Source organism: Caretta caretta, chromosome 16 (genome assembly GCF_965140235.1).
Source record: "Caretta caretta isolate rCarCar2 chromosome 16, rCarCar1.hap1, whole genome shotgun sequence".
NCBI classification, from domain to species: Eukaryota; Metazoa; Chordata; order Testudines; family Cheloniidae; genus Caretta; species Caretta caretta.
Genome location: NC_134221.1, coordinates 8,804,153 through 8,822,815, shown reverse-complemented (window position 1 = coordinate 8,822,815; position 18,663 = coordinate 8,804,153). Strand labels below are relative to the sequence as shown.

The 18,663-nt window shown below is 41.2% G+C and overlaps 1 protein-coding gene across 8 annotated transcripts in view; it reads left to right on the top strand.

Moving 5' to 3' along the window:
* Positions 1 to 1,841: 1,841 nt before the first annotated feature.
* The window catches only part of TNC (tenascin C), a 93,837-nt gene continuing 77,015 nt past the window's right edge, over positions 1,842 to 18,663 (top strand). For 2 of the 8 annotated variants that reach the window (XM_075120551.1, XM_075120552.1), the window contains exon 1: positions 2,990 to 3,286. The gene's annotated coding sequence lies outside the window, so the exon portion shown is untranslated. Of the gene's footprint in view, positions 2,061 to 2,987; positions 3,287 to 18,663 lie in introns of those variants that run through there. The other 6 variants (XM_075120549.1, XM_075120550.1, XM_075120553.1 and 3 more) reach the window with 6 other exon arrangements.

Sequence of the window (18,663 nt, the reverse complement as noted above, 5' to 3'; positions counted from 1 at the left end):
AATTTTTATCCAATGGTTAATTACTCTGACTGTTAAAAATGTGTGTCTTATTTCGAATCTGAATTTGTCTAGCTTCAACTGCCAGTAGTGGGGGACAACTTCTTGGAAACAGAACTGGTTCCAAACAATTGGAACAGAGGATTTGTCACTAATTGGAATGGGGGGAGGGGAGGAAGAAATCCTTCTCTTCCTCTTCTTGACAAACTCTATAGCTAATTGAAAAACAGGACAAATGTTTTGTGCCCCCCCCACCCCCCATAAAAAAAATTTGTGAAAAAATTCATTCCGTGTTTTCACAGAAAATCAAAATTCAGAAGCTTCACCAGCTTTATTTAATGTGGCTGCTGCTCCTGAGCTGCCTGGGGAAAATAGATGCCTCTGCTAACACAGAACTAGCAACGACCACTGTAAAAAATTTTGGAGGATATTTGAAATGACCAGAATATAAAGAACAAATGAGAGACAACTCCTAACATGGAGATTCTTAAAGAGCAATGATAGGCCCCCATTCAGGAAACACTTTGTTTAAATACATCCTTTATATGTAAAAAGAAAAGGAGTACTTGTGGCACCTTTGGCCATGTCTACACTACCCGCTGGATCAGTGGGTCGCGATTGATCTATAGGGGATCGATTTATCGTGTCTAGTGTAGACGCGATAAATCGATCCCCGATCGCTCTGCTGTCGACTCCGGAACTCCACCATGGTGAGAGGCAGAAGCGGAGTCAACGTGGGAGCAGCGGCCGTCGATCCCGCGCCGCGAGGACGTCAAGTAAGTGATTCTAAATCAATCTAAGATATGTTGACTTCAGCTACGCTATTCTCGTATCTTAGATCGATTCCCCACCCCCCGTGTAGACCAGGCCTTAGAGACTAACAAATTTATTTGAGCATAAGCTTTCGTGAGCTACAGCTCACTTCATCGGATGCTGTAGCTCATGAAAGCTTATGCTCAAATAAATTTGTTAGTCTCTAAGGTGCCACAAGTCCGCCTTTTCTTTTTGCGGATACAGACTAACACGGCTGCTTCTCTGAAACCTATCCTTTATCTGTGAAGCCCATAAATCATGTTTAACTTTAAGCCTCTGCATCAGTGTTTCCTGGATCAGGATTCTTTCCTGAATTAGCGGATGCAGAGTTGCAAACACTAGATCTGGTCAAAAAAATTCAAAATTTGAAATTTTGTTGAAAATTTTGAAATTGGGTGGGAGGCTAATCAAGGAAAATTTTCAACAGTCTTCTGATTTCTTCCCATTTTTCTTTTTTTTTTTTGGACTGATTGTGGAGGTGGGTGGAATTATCTGAATTTTGACACTTTCCTTTATTTTTAAAATGCGAGGACCTATCCAATAAAATATTAAATTTTCCATCTCTTTCTGATCAGCTCTTGAGTCAGTCCCTCCAGTTTGTCCATTAGAGGGTCAAACAATAGAATCAAATATTATTTTCTTACAAATGGTCAGAGCATTATCCAGTCTTTTTATCTGAAGTAATTATGATGAGAGTCACAGGATTCAAAGTTTAAGATGACTGCCCCAGGTCAGAAATTCTTTCCCTCCTCCATGTGCAGTAGAGCACAGTTGACCATATCTATTATGTCTGCCTTAGATATGTACGGATGGGCAGGATATTCCCTGTAGTGTAATTCCCTTAACACGGCAAGGATTGGTTGCTGCTGGAGGCAACATACTGGATTTGATGGACAAGTGGTCTGATCCTGTGTGGCAAATCCTGAGTTCCTAGGAACAGCCAGCTGACAGGAGATGCAGTCAGAGGGGTTAAGTAGCTGGAAGGAGCCAGTCAACCAATTTTAATTCCAGCCAGCGTCCAGGTGGTGCCCTCGGATTGCAGCTCAAAAGGATCCCACTCCTTTTTAGGAGCCATATTCATCGCTTGTTCAAGCCAACCGGTGTGTTTACGCTGACTCCAATGGGCTTTGGATCAGGCCAAAGGGAGTGCATCAGACGGCAGTGCTTGCTTACTGGAAGAACATCAGAGATGTGTGGTCAGGACAGTAGCTAGGTGAGGGCAGAGCTGAAACTCTGAAGGTTTTTAAAAGGTAAGTAATTGGGGTGGGCTGAATGGGCTAGTTTATACTGCCCGATAGGAAGAACATACAGGTTACGTACATACTGAAGCCAGGACACATTTAACCCTCAGTCACAAACCTGAGGTTCAAGGGAAGAATAGAGAGAACAAAAAAGATGCCCTCGAAATATACTAAAGGGGGTGGTCTGTAGATTATTGATAGCTTTGGGTGAGAAAAAGGGATGAAGGTGAGGGGGCTTTGTCCCCAGCTGGATGAAACACAAGCATCACACAAGAGAACAGATTATCTCTCCAAACACACATGCACCCGAGACACACAATCCCCTTTTATCAAATCCCAAGAAGAAAGACGAGTCTTCTCTTTTCTCTCTCCTTTTCAAGGCGTCAGGCTGGAGCTCAGCTCAGACTTTTCTTCTTTCCCCCCTCCACACAGCTTTTGCGTTTGCAGCAGCTCAGAGACATTAGTTAATTAATGCAAGGTTGCAGTTACATGGGCCTCCACCTCAGCTGGTGTAAACTGGCATAAACCAAGTGAAGTTTGGCTGATTTACACCAAATGAGGGGGCTGTGATGTGTAAGAAGCATCTTTGGAACTGGAATCCTGCTTGCCACCCTCCTGCTCTTACTGGATTTTATTTCACAGCATTAAAAAGAGGGGGAAAGACTAAAAACTCTGATAATATACTTTGCTGATGCTGTAAGGAAAATATTCTCCTCTGAGTCACTTGCCTTGAGCTCACTTTTTTTTTTTTTTTCCTCATGGGTTTCCTTCTTTAGCCATAAACTGCATGCAAATACCTTTGTGTGTGGTGTGTTTCAGTTTGACAAGCTAACCCACGCTCCAAAGGGACTCGGGAGGCTGTTCCTTTAATAAGCCAACTGGAAAAAAAAAAGTGGAAAGCTTGCCTTGAGGCATCCCATTACAGTGGAATGAGACAAGGATCAGGGCTTCTAGCTCAGCTATAAAAACCAGGCAGAAGCTGGCTGCTCTGACCATAGTTTGCCTTACTGTCAAACATCTCTCTCTCTCTCTCTCTCTCTCTCTCTCTCTCTCTCTCTCTCTCTCTCTCTCTCTCTCTCTCTCTCTCAAACACACACAGACTATAAGACAAGACAACTTTTTCTCAGTTTTGACAGGACAGCAACAAAGTGGAAAGCCGGTTGCTGATTTTTACATCCTATTTATTTCATGGAGGCTGCTTGTGGTGGGATCTAATTCATATCAAAGCTTGTAAGGTAAGTCTGCTTCATCACAAATTGCTAAATCTAAAAACCCCCTAAACAAGAACAGCGACAAAAACTCTCCGGAGCTTTTTCTTTTTTTAAGCTTGCAATAATAGACTGCCCTAGTGAACTTTACAGTCACTGCTTTTATTCAGTCTGAGCTGCCAGAGGATCTCATCTGGGAACAGTTTTTCATGAAGTGTGCATGCGTTCAGTCTGTTTTTATTTTCTGAGGTCTGATATAATCAGATGAGTGTCTCAGTGGCATTGGCCTGAACAAATGAATGAACCAATCAATGAATGAATGAGTGTGGGGATTGCTGAGCTCTAGATGTGGGGAAATCCAGATGAAATGTGGATGAGAAGGTGGGTACAAAATGAATGTCTGGGTGGAGTGGAATTCTTGAGGTTCACTTTGCTACTCAAGTAACTAAAGAAGGTGGCCCCCTATCAGATCAAGCCCACTTCTAATTCTTAGGCACTTCAAATAATTCTCATCACTAGACTGTTAGGTATGAATTGAAAAGAGTTGGAAGGTTTTAATTTTTAATTGGCCACTTCCCTTGCGCTAAAGCTTTTTTTTTTTCCCCTCACCTTTTTTCCCCGCACTGGGCTCCATTTTCTTCCACAAGTATAGTGACATCTGACTCTGTATTGGGGGACTAAAGACAAAGGCACACACAGCTGGTATTTTATTACTAAGTATTTAAATGGCAGGACAAGAGGACTCCAGGGTAGAGGGTTGAAATTCTGCCATCATAATAGGTAAAAACGAGCCACTTTCTGTACTAACGAGAGTTACTTTCTCATGATTAGCCAATTATTTCCCTGTGCATTACAATTTTTGGCATTACTAGTGATCCTATTGGCTTAAATTGCTTCAGCTGATAGAGAAGACTGTAATCCTCGGCTTTGTTTAATGGTTAAGTCCTACTTCAGAACTTTCTGTAGTTACATCATTTTTAAGTGTTCTCCCTTTGTGTTTTACAACTTAATATCTGGTTAATGAGAAGAACTGGGTTTGGGCTAGTATTTTCACCTTTACAAAACTTTCGTTGCACTGGGCAGATAAAATGTTATGTTTATGCTGTCTGGCATAAATGGAAAACCACGAAATGTCTCTAGTATACAGTAGAGACACCCATAGTCCAGAGGCACAAGACAGGTATTCTTTACCAATACTTCATTTATACAGAAGCTGGAACAAAAGGCAGTACACTGCAGTTATTCAGTGACTAGGGCAGAAAGTCTGATTAGTATCTTGTTTTCCCAACAGTTCATTTAGCAAATGTCTTCCTTTAGTGAATGTTCATTTTCAAACTTCCCCTCCATATGCTGGAATAAAGTAGCAGAGAGGAAAACTTACAACTACACACATTCAATTAGTTAGAAAACATGGTTTATCTAACATGTATCAGAGTGCCTGTATGTGCCCTGAAATTCTTTAAAACAAGAGCCTGTAAATGGTATGTACTGTTTGATGACTTAGCAAGTATTAACTCTTTTATAACAGAGAGCTAGAGAGAGACCTAGATATGGTATGGGAGTTTTCTCTTTTGTGTCTTTTTTCATTTTACATTTCTAAGCAATAAATCTGAAAAATTGGATTGTTTTTTATCAAATCAACATGCGCAATTAAAATCAAGCTGAACCAGTAATGCCACTGGGTTTTCACACCAGTTATTGGGGAGTTCATGCTCAGCCTCATGCTGCAGGTGTTCCCCCTCTCCACTATCAGCCCAGCAAAGAGTTTGCATCTTAATGAACGTGGAGATTAGCAGCTGTAAAACAGCTGAGTAAAAAGGGACTAGTCAAAAGACTCCATCCTGCCCACACCCCCACTGGCCCCATTGCACTCATTGTCTGCAACAAATTACTATTCATGTGCCAGATTTTCTCTTCATTAATGTCATTCTATGTCTCCTTTCATCCCAGAGAAGAGGCTTTTCTAGTTACTTTTCTAGTATTGATGCTATCCGTGCCCTTGGAGGAGCCCTATGATCCACAGAAAAGCATGCATCTTGCAGATTAGAGTGCTGAGGCTTGTCTGACAGCAAAGCTGGTGTCACATAGCAAGAGGTGTCAGACAGTACATATTGCTGAACCAGCCCCAATAAAGGGGGACCTAAAAAAACCCCCGCCCTTCCATTGAATTAGTGCTGCTGGGTGCCCCATAAAATTTGACTCCGCAGCACTTCCCAAAGTTACTGTAACTCTGGCCAGACTGCATAACTTTTATAGGGAAATCCCTTCTTTTGCTAGCCTCGCCACGCTCGGGATAGACTGTCTGCCCTCCCTCTCCCCCAGAATAATTGCAATTACTCTTAACTATCATGTTACCAGCCTGGAATTTCAAAAGGTGTTTGGAGTTGGATAGTGGTGGCTTATTGATCATAAACCTGCCGTTTATAAAATCCCTATTGCCGTTTATAAAATCCCTATAATACACTAAAGGACTCTTTCATAGGTGCAGATGTCCTGGGATGCTTTACCAAGACTGTCAAAGCTCTCTTGATTAAAGATATTCTTTCACTTAGGGATAAGCAAGACCAGATTAGATAGCTGCACAGTCTATATTTCTCTGGGTAGGTTCCATACTCTCCTTCCTTCTCTGCTGTCAAAATACAGAACTGAAAATGGGTTTGGTTGCGAGTCTAAAGTTTAGCAGCTTCATAACCTCAAGGGGTATCATCATGTGAAATAATGGCCACCCACTTACAGCTGTTTGCTACTCTTCTGATAATACACATCTCATCTAATGTTTGCCTAGGCTTGTATGACTTTGACATGTAATGCATTTTGGATGCAAAGCCATCATGGAAAATGCTAAGTATTAATAATTTGGTTTTTTGGATTGCATGAATTGACAATGGAGAATGAGAATTTATGCCAGTCCTCTGGTGAACCTCACATTATATAACCTCACCCTTGCAGAGCTGCTAAGTTGACATAAAGAAAAGGAGTACTTGTGGCACCTTAGAGACTAACCAATTTATTTGAGCATGAGCTTTCGTGAGCTACAGCTCACTTCATCGGATGAAGTGAGCTGTAGCTCACGAAAGCTCATGCTCAGATAAATTGGTTAGTCTCTAAGGTGCCACAAGTACTCCTTTTCTTTTTGCAAAGACAGACTAACACGGCTGTTACTCTGTAAGTTGACATAGTGAGTTAACTTTAATTAGAGTATAATAAACCTCTTACTGCATAAGATCTGGGTTCAGATTTGAACTTGGACACAAGTGAAAAAGAGTTGGGTGGTCTCTGCGTAGTTACCAACTAGCCATTTGTCTACCTTACAAACTCCACACATAATTAAATATAAGAGACACAGGGAGGTTGAAAATTACTCCAGTTTGAAGTCTGGGACTTGATATATTCAGCCCTGGACACATGCCATAAAGTCATTGCTAGGTAAAGGGCCAATGACAGTTTTAAGGTCCAATATCTCATAAACCTCCAGAGTTAGAAATGCATGATTTATACTGCTGGAAAGTTAAGACTTTCATCTTTCCAATGGTAGAAAGCATTTGTTTTGAACTCTAGCAGGCTGTAAGACATTGGTCTGTAAAAATATGTTCTAATTTACCATCTTGTTTTCCCCCCACCTAACTTAACTTTACCTAACTTAAATTCTTAAATGGCTTTTTTTTCCAAGCAGCATAGTCTCAGGAATTGAGACTTTCATTTAAAAAAAAACAATTTATAAAATATATGTCTGAAAATATCATAAAGCATTAATACCTCATCCTGGCAGTTTTCAAGATAATAGCTGCAATATGATCACAGAAAGCATGTTACAACTGAAGGGGGAGAAGCTAACAAAGATGGGAATCAGAATGACATGATTTTACGGACCAGTCTCACATGATCTTCCAGGGGTAGAAATATTATGGCAGACAATACAAATCATTTTAGGATCGGTAAAGTTTGGTCCTAGATTTGTGCCTGAAAATACACATGAGTCCCTGGGCCAAGGAATGGAAGAACAGGGGACAGTTGCAGGTCAATACTGAGCTATGAGACTTACTCTCATTGGTAAAGTGCTTTGAGATCTATGGATGGAAAGGACTTCCAAGGGCCTGATCCAAAGTCCATTGAAATCAACTATCATGACCAGTAATGCTTGAACAATTTTTATAGTGGGGGTGCTGAAGGCAGAAACCATGTATTTGGGTTGTTATTACTACTTCAAGCCTGGGAGTGCTGCAGCACCCCTAGTTCCAGCACCTCTGACCATTGCCTTCAGTGGATTTTGGATCAGACCTCTTAAGCTGTTGTTGTTATGACCACATTAGTTGTGCTAGGTGCTGTATATACACTTAGAGACAGTCCCTGTCCCCAGAACCTTACAAATAGACAAGATAAAAAGATTATTACTGATGGCTGTAAAAGCTCTTTGTGTGATTCAAAGGGAAGAAATGAAATGACAGTTCTTTAAAGAAGAAAAATGTCAGAAAGAAGCAAAATGAACAATTCTCAGATACCTTGTTGAGCTATTTCAGTTTCCACTGGGCTGTGGGGTGTGTACCATGCCTGTAGATGGCCCCGCTATTTACTTGTGCATTCCCCACTCCAGCCAATCCAAGTTGAAGTTAAATGCCTTCTGCATGTGGGGAAAGTTTAAAAACTGGGCATTCTTCCAGTAAATAAAATCCCCCAAATTGTGATGGAACTAAGCTGCACAAAATGGTTGGGACAGGAATGGGAGAGGATTCTTTGGGACAAGGGATACCTGTGGGCCTAGCCAGACGTTTGGATGCATGACGAAGGAATATTATGAAGTCCATAGTGCAGTGCAGAAAAAAACGTTACCTATGGTCTTTTTCTAGCCTTTGTAAATAGGAGAAAAGCTGTTACAACGTAAATGTGATTTAGATTATATATCTTTCATCATACTTAGATGAGAAAAAAATATCTTATTAGGATTTCTCTCTGTGTCATTCACACACCCCAAATTCCATTGCTAGTACACACAGCAATACAGGGCCATATCCTCAGCTGGTTAAAATCAATGTAGCTGCATTGACTTCAGAAGAACTAGGCTAACGTACACCAGCTGAGGACATAGCTCACAAACTGTCCATAATAAAACGCAAGTAAGATATTGCTCCTTGGGCTATGGAGCCAATGGAAATGATGTCCCATTTACCTCCCTCCCCCATATATATGAAAGGCTTATTTGTAAGTTGGATTCAAAAGACAAATTCATTCCGAGCTGACTCGGACATTAGAAATATCCTCAAATTCACATCCTTAATGGTGTTGCCACTGTCGTTTCAATTAAACTAACCTTGGCTGTTGCCAAGTTTTAAGAATTTCTAACCAGAAAATCCCTGTCTGCAAATAGCCTGTGGCATTTTGTATTCTTCAGAAAATGGAGGGTAGCCTTGCCAAGGTTTCATTCAGTCACCCATCACATATTAGCCATTCTTCCTCAGCAAGAGGGGAGCTCTGGTGCCTACTTATAAAGATTACTCACACAGAAAATGCTTTCCTTTTAACCAGAACTGCATGAGGAGCAGAAAGGAAGCTTTCTTCAATTCATATAGCTGTTTGGTTTCCAAACCCCTAACAAAAATGATATTGTTTCATGGCTAGAAAACCTATTCTTTTTAGTAATTGACTAAGAAGAACATGGTGATGGAAACGAATTAGTTTTAATACAGACACAAACAAAAAAATCAAATCTTAGAAATGAAAAAGATCAGTTAGGATATCTCTTAGATATCTTGTCCATCCTCGTGCTGAGCTGTAGATGATCTAGCAAGAGATGAACTGGGTGTAGTTTTAGACTGAGGTTTTCAAGATGGCCCGTGGAGGGGTGCTGAACTCACTTATTTTCCTTTGAAAATCACTGGTGTGATGGCCCTGATTCAGCAAAACATATTATAATCTATCCTGAATCATCAGAACAGTTTAAGCACACGCTTAAAGTGAAGCATGTGATTAAGATCCTTGCTGAACCGGGGAGTTAATGTTAAAGTTTAACTCTGTGGGCCTGATTCTTATTTACCCTTATGCCTCTTGACACCACTGTGTAAAATAGTCTTAGAGTGGGTGTAATGTTTTTCACTCTGATGTTCAGGCCTCTCAATCCTTAGGCCTGTGGGGTTGCTTTTACTTAAACACACACACACTCATGTGTCATTATGGTTATTGGCATCTCTAAGGTGCCCAAAACTGTGGTACTTAAGCATCACTACACCAGATTGCTTTTCAGAAAAGCGATCAAATTTTCCATTCCCCCCATGGGCTCACAATTACAGTGACCCAATGATCACCCAATTACTGCATTGCCAAGTCTGTTATAAAGAGTACAAGATCCAAAGAGTGTGACATGCCAAAAGGGGACAGAAATGGATTTCCACTTGCCTGGTCTCTCTCAATCTGACTCTGATCTGGTCACACTTCTGGAGCTATTTCGCTGCTCTACTAGTCTTATTTTACTGATTATACCATCTTTGATATGGTGCTGCCACAGACATTTTGGGAAAGTCAGTTTATTCTTGTGATTTATTTGTTTGGGATCTCTTAAGGGCGGATTATGAACCCTTTATTCAATTGGTGGTCAATTACTTACACAAATGCCCTCATTGGCACTACCCTGAGTAATGGCTCATCATCATGAGTAAGGCATTTACAATCTGGCTCCAAATTAATAGTGTTGTTTTAAAGGGGCAGGGCCTGATTCTCAATTACTCTAAGGCCACCTTACAGTACTCTGAAAGTATGAAGGAGCCTTACATTGAGTGTAAATATAACTTGCAATTGGTGTAAACTCTAAAGTCCTTGTACACTACCAGATGGGTGCACACTGCTAGATGGGTGCAAAGGGCTTAGTGTAAATGAGAATTAGTCCTGAAGTGTCTAATTTATCTTCAATTGCTTTATATATGGACAGAGCTTGTCCTATTAATCAGGGAGCTGTTAGCATTGCACTCAGAGTTGGAAAGTTGAGTGAGACCTAATGCATAACGCTCCATGCAGAACACCGAGCTAGTTGTATTGTAAAGAAACTTCAGCTTGCCCAGGATGCAGCAATGTGTGTTGACCTGATTCTGATCTGGCTTGCATCCATGTAAGTCAGGAGTAACCTCTCGTGGAATTACAGCAATGTAAAACCAGTACGGGTGAGAGGAGAGCTGGGTCTGTTGAATGCTTTTCAGTGGATAGAACGTATTACACCTGTGCTTCACCAATGTCATTGTTTGAAATTCATTTAATTTCTGCATGCAATTAAAGGGATCGGTTTTCCTCTGTGCAATCAGATGAGCTTAGAGACTGCAGGCCAAATTCTCTGTTGATGTCAGTGTGTTGACTTCAGTGGAGATCTGCTAGCATAAAATTGGGCCCTGCCTGCCTCCTCAGGTTCCACAGCTCAAGTTGCAGTCAGACATGGCTCTTGAGTGGATAGATCCCAAGCGAATATGTTTGAGAGAATGGGTCAGGATATTCTTGGAGGATTCTCAAATGTCCTGTCAGCTCAGCAGAGCCTCAGTTTGTTGACATTCCGAACAATGTGCAAGGTGTCTCTGTGCAGACTTCTTGCACAAGTGCAGTCATTGATTCAGTGCACCATTTGCTCAGAGCTGCCCGTGTGTCTAGATTTTCTGTTCCCCTACACGATGAAAGCTTATGCTTTACATCAAAGTACCAAGGAGCATTTCAGGCTGAGTTAAGGAGGAAAGATCTACTTCTTGTTTCAAGTGTTTTGCCCCCATTTCCCTCATGGTTTGTGGATTTGATCTGTTGGCGGGGTTTTTTGCGCCCTCTGGAGTGGACTCCATCCCATCTCTGCCTCTCAACAATATTTTTTGCTCATAAAATAGAGGGTCTAAGGAAGGATCTACAACTCCACTGCTGGTCTCCAAAGAAGCAAGTTCTTGATTTCATTATATCTGACAGAATTAGGCCAAGCAACTATCTAGCCTTGAGGGAGACCGACTTCTAGGAATTATTTCTGTGATCTCATGTGTTGGTAAAATGTGCATGTTCCTGCAAATTTAAAATGTTAGTACCAAGGACAGAGGAGTTCTCAGCTGGGATGGAATGCAGACCAAGTAAACCATGAATTCTTTAAAAAATTAGGGTTATCTCAAAGGAGTGTTGCCAGCTCGCTCCCTCAGCACCTAGTAAGAGGAAGTCATAAGCCCCCTGGGGTTGGGAGGGAAGCAGTAATATTTCACATAGCTGAGAGCAGTGTCTGTTTATGGTGAGGTCTGAGGGACGCATCATCCCAATGTGTAATCCACAGAGCTGGAATAATTATGTGGTTAAAGCAAAGCAAAATTACAAACTGCAGTGCAAAGAACCACAACCTTTACTTAAAATATCTTTCCACTTCCCAACCAATTGCCATCTTAGCCATTCATATCTTTTAAACACTTTGTCTTTTTCCAGGCCAACGCACAAGTGTGCCAACTGTGTTCTCTAGTTAAGCTAAGTCATAAAGAAAGAAGACGACCACTTCATTTGCCTCTATATGCAAAGATCCCTCTACAACATTAACTTAAAAGAAGGGACTGTGTTATATTTGGCTTATGGAATGGGACACGGGATAATTGCATGCTGGCTTTGTAACCCCAGTATAAATCTTTATTTTCATAAATAAAGCCCACGTTCTATGAAATAACAAACAAAATTACAACACAAATCCTTTGATTGGCCAAGAAGGTCAATGGCATTTTGGGATGTATAAGTAGGGGCATTGCCAGCAGATCGAGTGACGTGATCGTTCCCCTCTCTTCAACATTGATGCCTCATCTGGAAAACTGTGTCCAGTTTTGGGCCCCACGCTACAAGAAGGATGTGGAAAAATTGGAAAGCGTCCAGTGGAGGGCAACAAAAATGATTAAGGGACTGGAACACATGACTTATGAGGAGAGGCTGAGGGAACTGGGATTGTTTAGTCTGTGGAAGAGAAGAATGAGGGGGATTTGATAGCTGCTTTCAATTACCTGAAAGGGGGTTCCAAAGAGGATGGCTCTAGACTGTTCTCAGTGGTAGCTGATGACAGAACAAGGAGTAATGGTCTCAAGTTGCAGTGGGGAAGGTTTAGGTTGGATATTAGGAAAACCTTTTTCATGAGGAGGATGGTGAAACACTGGAATGTGTTACCTAGGGAGGTGATGGAATCTCCTTCCTTTGAGGTTTTTAAGGTCAGGCTTGACAAAGTCCTGGCTGGGATGATTTAGTTGGAGATTGGTCCTGCTTTGAGCAGGGGGTTGGACTAGATGACCTCCTGAGGTCCCTTCCAACCCTGATATTCTATGATTCTATGATTGGGTAACTCCAGGGAAGGATGGATTTGGCTTGCTATTTCTATAGGCTATGCGTGATCATAACCTCACCTTTGTGCAAAATGAACAGTCATTTAAATATGAATGAATATTATGTGCTGATAACATAAGTGCTTTACTCCCTAACTGCAAGCTTTAGCATAATTACAAAACTATTTTTAAAAATATAACTTATGTTTTCACTGTGATGGAAAGCGAACTCGAAAGTGAAGAGATGCTATTAGTCAAATTACGCTCTCCCTTTCACCATTGTCATTCTAGTGTATCACATTTGACTAGCGTGGAGTCACTCTGGATTTAAACCAGTGTCTCTGAGGAAAAAAGGGGCAATGAAAATCTTAGAATATAGAAAAAGGAATCAGACCCCCAAAGTACACGTAAGGGGTTCAACGTGTGTGGAATGGGTTCATGGTTATTGGTCAGATCTTGAAAGCTCCATTTTGTTTTTACACATCCTTCTCAGTATTGCTGACCCCGAGCCTTCAAAAATCATGAACCTGGCCTGAAAATTATGACATGGGGGGGGGGGGAATAGGGGGCTCATTTTATTTCTCTTACGTTTTCTGAGCCTATAGGTCACATTGTCTTCCTGCTTTTAAGCTTTTTTCCTGCAACTAGAAGGCTAGAAACTTACTTAAAACAAAGAGAGCCTGAGGGTGGTTTTTCTTTTTTGGATAACATGATTCCAGGAGCTGGGTTTTTAAGAGAAATACCAAATATCACAAGACTCCTAATATGAGAGCTGGCAACGGTGAACTACTCTTAGTTGCCCCTCTACTTTGTTGATATTAGTTGGCAAATTTATTGTAGGGGTGTCAATGGTGGATTTGAGGAGAGATTTGAATGCAGTCAGGGTGGTGGTCTTGTAGACAGCTCTGAAAGGACTGCTCATAGAGAGTAGAATGGAAGAAACTGCAAAGATTGTTTTGAAAGAAGCAGAAAAACTGGCCATCTAGTGAAGCATCCTCTTCAGAGAGGTGGTGATGGGAAAGAGGGCGAAGCACTAGGTCTGAAGGTCTTTCCATGAATACTGCTGCTCTGTGTTTCTAGGTGCAGTGGTTTCTCAGCCTAAACACGTTTAGATGTTTGGTTATAGTAATTCTCGCTCACACTGGTGGGATAAATTAATCATCAAAGTTGGGTGGGGAAGAAATCCACCCCCAGAGCACATGGGCGGGGGGGGGGTGCTGGAGGTTTTATTGCTTTCCTCAGGAGCAGTGATAGTCAATTTGTTCTTTATTGTGGACTACTTACAACAGGTCAAGGAGACTCCCCTCCCAATCCCACACGTTCTCTGTGGTCGCTATAGTGCAAAGGAACATGGAAAAGCAATATTATGGCAGAACTGGAGACATGAGGAAAATCAAATCACTTTAATACAATGAGTTGGGCTGTTTATGTCCCTTATTCTGTAGCTGTGCTTCTTTCCTTCTCTCTGTGTTGTCCAACATCTCTTCTGATCTGTAGCCCCCACTGTCACCCTCTTTGCCAGTTAGTTCTGTTGGCGAACTCTCTCAAACTGTGTTTTTCATCTGCAAACTTGACCATGATTGAATTTACACCAAAGAAACACCCATGAAGGAGACTTAATTGCAGTCTTTCATGTCGGCCTCGCAACCCAAACAGGTATATAACGGAGATGTTGCTTCAGAACTCAGAGTAGCAGCCATGTTAGTCTGTATCCGCAAAAAGAAAAGGAGGACTTGTGGCACCTTAGAGACTAACAAATTTATTTGAGCATAAGCTTTCATGAGCTGCAGCTCACTTCATCGGATGCTTCAGAACTGATTCAAATGATGGCAGGCAGGACCACAATTGCATTTTGTGACCACCACATCTCTATGGGCTATGTGGAAGTAAGCGACTCAGATTCTATGAACCTGTTGAACAGCATCGCTAAAGGAAAAACTTTCTTTGGATTGAGTGGACACCATACTGTGATTAGAGGCAGGTGAGTGGGCACTAATGTACTTTCACTCTTCTTGACTTCTTTTATATGTATTTTGGTTTTGGCTTAGTAACAATAACATACTGTATAGCACCTTCATCCAATGACCTCAAAGTGTGGCAGAAATGTGAGTAAGCTGAGTTTGGAGACACCCCTATGAGGCATTATGTGTATTTTACAGATGGCACAGCTGAGGCAGAGTCCAGTGGACAAATTGAGAGTAGATCTGTAAGGTTATGTTAAAGAAAACAGCCTCAGAAATACTTTATTCCACTTGCTAGTGTGTAAATCTGAATGAAAAAAAGTCTAAATTTATGTAACTTACACTTTTTTCCAACCCTTTCATATTTAAGAAGCTGTAAATTAGAGTAAAGCAAAGGGCATTTTAACTTACGGACTCCTGTTGGTTGTATTTCTTGTCACACTTCCATATTCTGGCCCATCTCTATGTGAGATACACCAATCTAGAGGCGAACTGATGCTTAGGAACGTGTAAGTTACAAGTTAATAGAAGAGAGCCTCACTCATGTCTAACAGAGTAAGTCAGTCACTGTAAGATGGTGTAAATTACATATTGGAGGGTGCAGGGTCAGATGAACAGCAATTTAGACTCCTCCTACTTGGAATTAGTGGGCCAAATATTGCTCTCATGTACCTCAGTATAAATTCAGAGTAACTCCATGAAACTGTAAATGAGAACGAAATTGTGCAGTTAGTCTTAGCTTCTCTGGACCCAATTCAGAATTGATGCCAAGTGGCTTGCCCAGCATCAGGCAGCAAGTCAGCGGAAGAACCAGGAACAAAACCCAGAAGTTCTGGTTCCCAGCTTCCGACCATTGTGACCTAATGGAAACTAACCCTTCGGGGCTATGTGAAATGGGCTGTTGAAAGTCTATGGATGGTTGTGGAAGAAACAGTGGGGGTTCTGGAAATGAAACAGAGCTTTGTATATGAAATTAACATATGTTGCTATGATTAATAGGGAGAAGAATACAAACTTCATAGTTTGAAACTGTGTCTGTGAAACACTTGGAATAATTCAGAGTGAAGTCACTTATGTCTACCCAAAAAGTAATGAGCTCTCGAGAAAGTGTAAATTGGCAAAGAAACTTTCCAAAGACAAGTTTAGAAATCTGTTGATCTTTTCCAGCCATGCGCACATCTTTGCTAAAGGCAGGAAGAGCAAGAGTAAGCAAATACTTTTACCATTAGGCACAGTTTTATTAAAAGGTACAGATTGTAGGATTGGTTTTGCTGTATGATTAAGCACAAATATTGCTTTGGCTGTGGAAGGCTTTTTACTGGAAAAGGCACTAATCTGGTCTTTAGCTTCCTTGAGTGCTGCTTATGGACCTGTTTCCATATTTAAGAGTCCAGCAGCTCCATATGGGTCTGCAGAAACTAATGGGTAAGACTGATTTCTGTGCCGCAAATGCTGGGGGTGGGGAGCAGGGCAGGGGAGTTTACAACAGGAGACAAAACAAAAGGAAAGTGCAAACCCAGACCTTCTGTTTCCAGTCATTTTGAGAAGGCATATTTCTATAGTTCTGCTTCCGTTTTTAGAACAGAGCCTTCTTTTTCCCCCTGATTTCATCCCCTTGTTGCTGTTCACATTGCTGATGTATACTGCTGTTTCTAATCTATATTCTTTGTCTATGTTGTATCTGCCAGAGGCATTTTAATTCCAGCCCTGGAAACTACAGTAAAAATGGAGATTGCTTTGCAGTTTCGGGAGAGGAGTGTGGGGAGGTAGTATTTAGTAGATGCATAGTCCCCTCTTTTTATTTTATTTTCTCTCAAGTTTGTAGCAAATTTCTCTACTTGGCTGAGTGCTTTGCACCCTGCCGGGATTCTGAATGTAGCTTGAAAGCACCCCACTGACCTGCTTGTTTTGTTTCTCTTTTGCGAATTTCTGTTTCCAGAAAATTATGCTCAAATAACCAAGCTCTCTGCAGAAACAAGCTTTGTGCATGGACTGGATTTCCTGCTAGCCTGTGCCTCTTTTGAGGCAGTGAGAATTGGGTTGCAAGAGAAGGATGGGGTTGGCTCTTCCATTGCTCCCTCCCAATTTTCCATCTATCAGAAATATTAGTCACTCTGATCATATTCTGTCCCCTAAAACATCCAGATTGTCTGTCATGGCTTGGATGAAAATCCCTCCGCAGTTTCAGCCGAGTATTGTGTTCTTCACTTCTGTCCTAAAGCAAGAAACATGTCAGCTGTTTAACAGGGTATGTCATCACTACACAACAGTGATGCTGTTAAATAGCTGATATGTTTCACCATAGAGTGAGGGTGCATTTTGCGTGTGCACATGCATATGAAGTTATTCTTATGCTCAGCTCGTAAAGACCTTGGGGATTCTTTGAGATCAAAGGCATTGGGTAAATGTAAAATATTAGCTCCAAATGCAAAGTTTGGATTTTATTCCAGCTACACATTGTCCCCAAAGGCTGTAGGGTTTTGTTAGTATTATCGCTTATTTCCATACGTTCATCTTGTTTTCCTAGTCTGCTGACCACATGTTGGCTCCAAACAAAGTCTTCAATCTAGTATTGTTCCACCAGAAATTCTAAATCCAGGCAGCTTCATGGTGTTCTGCCCATTTATTTTCTTATGAGGACTTCCTCCCTGATGCAAAAGATAACCCATCCTATAGATAGCTATCCTATAGATAGATGGGAATGAAAGAAGTTTCCTTATCAGGGAAATCAGACTTCAATTATTCTAATGTATTTAATTACTGGCATGGCTGTGGCGCTCCTGAATATTGTATCTAACTGTGAGCTAAGGGATTCTTCAGTGCCTTTCATCTGAGGTTGTTAGTGCACTTTACGAACATTCATTCATTCAGCCATGCTTCCCCTTTGAGAATTTGTAAATGCGCAAACTGAGGCGCACTGGTTAAGTTACACAGTGCTATGAGAGACAATAATATAGAAGCAAGGAATCCTGAATCCTAATCCCCTGTTCTAACCACTAGATCATGCTGCTACTAAACCAGGGCTTATAAATGTTTCCTGCTGACACTAAATGGTTGTCTGGGGACTCCAGCCATCCAGCATATTGAGCCAGCTTTATTTCTCTGGTTACAGTTGAGCAGGCCTCTAGTTGGGAAGCTCTCATCTAGACTATTGACCAGTGGTAGCTTGTCTGAAACTGGAGAACTCAATCCACCTGTGAGTTCAGTTCATGTTTTAGCTTTACAATGACATAAGGGGTCTCTGCATCACCCTGCAATCTAGCTTTAACTCTAGTCTTTCCATTTTGCTTCAGCTGCAGTACATGTCAGTTCAACTCCAATTTCCCTTGCATTTTAATTTTCTAAACAGATTGCCTAGCCTGATGAGTTGAAGTGTTTCGTCCTCTAACCTCAGAAGAGGAGCTGGGAGAAAGAACTGTCTCTAGTACATTGCAAAACCCAAAATCCGCTGTACAACAGACGTGAGCTGAATGCCTTGCCCTGCCCTGCACTCTGTTCCATGTGTCACAGCAGATGTGTGGAGCATGTTTTCTCCCCTGCACACGTAGCCTGTTTAACAGAACACAAACCACTCTGGGCTGATGTTATAAATTTATAAATTTTAAGATATAAGGAGAAAAAAAAAAACACTCCAAAAAGAACATTAATTCTTAATGCTCCACTCAGAGTTCAAACAAAGATCCATGTCTCTGTGTTGCCAGTTTGGAAGTAATCCCCGATTTGCAAAATTTGTATTTTTTATTGCAACTGCATTTTAACATCCTGATTTATAAAACTTAAGCCAGCAAGGAGCAGCAAGCAGTTTAAACAATCAGGGCCATCCCTTCACTGGGAATAAATCAGCATCATCCCATTGACTTCAGTGGAGCTATGCCCATTTACACCAATTGAGGATCTACTCCATATTTTGCCTCATATAGAAATTGTGGGGAGTTTTTTTTTTATTTTGTTGTTGTTTGTTTGTTGTTGTAGTTAATATAGGGACAGATTCTAAGCTTGGGTAAGTCACTGGCACTCAGCTGTGCTGATTTTCACCAGCTTGCCCAAAGCATTTGGTAAGAAAAGAGAAGGACATTTTTAACACTCCAAAACAATGCAATGAAATTAGAAATATTGGTACACTGGACCCCTCCTTCAAGCATTTCAAACTGCTTGCTTC